The 2,855-nt window shown below is 38.2% G+C and overlaps 1 long non-coding RNA gene across 1 annotated transcript; it reads left to right on the top strand.

Moving 5' to 3' along the window:
• Nucleotides 1-374: 374 nt before the first annotated feature.
• On the top strand, nucleotides 375-2,505 carry LOC135561432 (uncharacterized). Its single transcript, XR_010459446.1, has 2 exons — nucleotides 375-545; nucleotides 1,830-2,505. It is a non-coding gene; the product is annotated as an uncharacterized LOC135561432 (long non-coding RNA).
• The last annotated feature ends 350 nt before the right edge of the window (nucleotides 2,506-2,855 follow it).

The raw sequence follows: 2,855 nt of genomic DNA, 5'->3' as shown, positions 1-2,855 counted from the left end.
TAGAGGTATCTATGTTTAACCCCGGGTGGTCGGCTGATATCTCGACATGCCTTATGCATGATAGTGCACACCTTGGTTTCAAACGATTCTCTACAGATAGAATGGGGCTACATGCTTGGGCCCCTGTTGAACACACACCCACACCCTTTGTTTTTGAAACAAACACACACACACACACACACTCCTGCTGCTCCGTCACACGCACACTCATGCACGCACCCTGATTTTCCGTGTCTTTTTTCTTCGTGACAGACCGGGGTGATGTCGGGAAAGGACATTTTCCTATCGTTAAAGGGTGAGATACATTTTTTAAACCAGTGATTTAATTCCAAAATATTTAGTACATACGTTTTAAAGACGTGTTCGAATTAATGACCAAATTGTACTACTATTTAAACAAGAATCATTAGTATTTTATGTAAAAACATTGGAGGCCTACAGTTGTACCGCACACTCACGCACGCACGCACCCGGATTTTCTGTATTTTTTTCTTCGTGACAGACGTGGTTGATGGCTGGAAAGGACATTTTCCCTTCGTTAAAGGGTGTGATACTGTTTTAAAACCATTGATTTAAGACCCAAAATATATAGTACTAACTTTTTAAAGACATGTTCGAATTAATTACCAAATTGTACTACTATTTAAACATGCATCATTAGTGTTTTTATGTAAAAACATTGGAGACCTACAGTTGTACATTATTACAAACTTTATAACATACCATTGTAGGAAAGACTATAAATTGCTTCTGAGAATCTACGTCTAACAGTCGCTTCCCAATCACCTATGTCCAGTAGCCTTCAGAAATATCTATTAGGAGGGATTCCCTTATTCACATCTCTTTTTTAATCTGTCCTGGCAGCTAAATATTCGGGGCTGTGGGTTTGCGCTAAAGCTGTGGTAACAGTGTTAAAGTATATGCTCCACGTTCTGTCCCTAACTATGTGTGTGTTTCGAGACATTTTTTTGTTTTTGTTTTAGTTTTATAATGGTTACATGTTCATTACACACCCCTGCATTCTATATTATTAAGTAGGCTGTTGGTCTTTGAGGTCCGTTATGTCAATTTGCCTTTATACATCTCATTGACCTACTGTCAACTCCCTCAGTTGTAAACATCTACAATAATCATTAGACGTACGCGTCAGAGTTATCATACCCCGTGTCGGGGTTTGTACAGAGTTGGTTAAATCCGCTCTTTTGCTCCCCGCTTACATGGCTAATAATCTCCAAGCTGCTCTAAACGGTGTTGTTTGTGTGAATATTGTTTTCCATAAAGTTAATAACCCCCCCTAAAACGAAATATGAAATGACCTCTTCCCCTATCGTTAAAGCGTGAGATACATTTTTAAAACCAGTGATTTAATTCAAAATATTTAGTTCCTACATTTTAACACATGTTATAATTCCAAATTATGTGTCCGCTGTGCGGGGAAAATGATAATACAAGCGGAACTACGTAGCTAATACTGTTGTAACTGGGGATCCTTATTGTAGCAACACACTTTTGTAGGGAAGGCAATCCTGCGCTGCGTTAGCTAAGTTTTCATGTCATCGGGTGTAGTTCATAAAGGTTGAAGAGTGTATGTTAGGATGAAGTGTCAATTCATGCCAGGAATAATAAGTGTGAAGTTTGATTTCCTCCCTTCTGTAATAAGCAGCCAATGAGGTATTTTTTCCTTTATTCATGTGTTTAATCTGAACCCGTTATAACGCCGGTTAAACTGTTATGTATGTAAGCACTTCAGAGTTATACCAAGCTAATAAGTCACTCCTAAGATAATGTTGTAAGAGTGTGCTTAACTGTATTTTTAATTTACTTTATAGTTCTCACTGAAGGGGATAATTCTCACTGAAACTACAGAATAAAGCCGCCAGTTAAAATCATGGAACGGTTGTGCTCGTGGTTACTGAAGGGAGCTACAAGACCATTATTCGTTTCGAATTCACCAACTCAAAGACGCTTGCCCGCTCCATCATAACTCCGTAAGTTTTCCCTCCCTGTGTAGATCAAACGTCCTGCCTGTAAATCCTGGGTATGCCCACATCATTAATGAATAAGATGTGTAGAAAACTGTTTAGCCATAGTTAAAGGCCTTTCATAAAGCAGCTGTCATGATTGCATGTCCCTTATGTTTAACACGTATTGCTTGTTACAGAATACTACTGTTGTACATTTAATATCCCCTAGCAGATTTCGTTGCCTTTGCACAAATTCTGTCATGTTACTGTGGTCTTTTTAAAAGTCAATAAAAATGTGTGTAAAGTGGCCATGTTTGTTTCACTGTATATTTGTTTAAGCCCTCCTAGAAACACCTAATTAAAGGCCTTTCATAAAGAGGCAGTCATGATTGCATGTGCCTCATGTTTAACACGTATTGCTTGTTACAGAATACTACTGTTGTACATTTAATATCCCCTAGCAGATTTCGTTGCCTTTGCACAAATTCTGTCATGTTACTGTGGTCTTTTTAAAAGTCAATAAATATGTGTGTAAAGTGTACATGTTTGTTTCACTGTAGATCTGTTTAAGACCTCCTAGAAACACCTAATTTCATCCCACAGCATTAATTAATAAACTGTGTAGAAGCTGTTTAGCCATAAGTAAATGCCTTTCATAAAGCGGCTGTCATGATAAACCTGAATCTGAAAGTACCTTTAGGATCTTTTCTTTGGGGTTCTAATCTCCCCGTGTGTACATGCACTGAAAATCCTTAGGCTGGAGCCATCTGGAAGCTCTGTGCCTGTACATATAAAGAGAACTCAATAGGAAACTAGGCTGAGAAACATTATTTAGATGGCTGTTTAATTGTTGTTTAAAGCCTGAAATGGACACAATGCCCAAGGGACCTT

This window comes from Oncorhynchus nerka, linkage group LG2 (genome assembly GCF_034236695.1).
Source record: "Oncorhynchus nerka isolate Pitt River linkage group LG2, Oner_Uvic_2.0, whole genome shotgun sequence".
Taxonomy (NCBI): domain Eukaryota; kingdom Metazoa; phylum Chordata; class Actinopteri; order Salmoniformes; family Salmonidae; genus Oncorhynchus; species Oncorhynchus nerka.
This window is presented reverse-complemented; position numbering and strand designations above follow the sequence as displayed.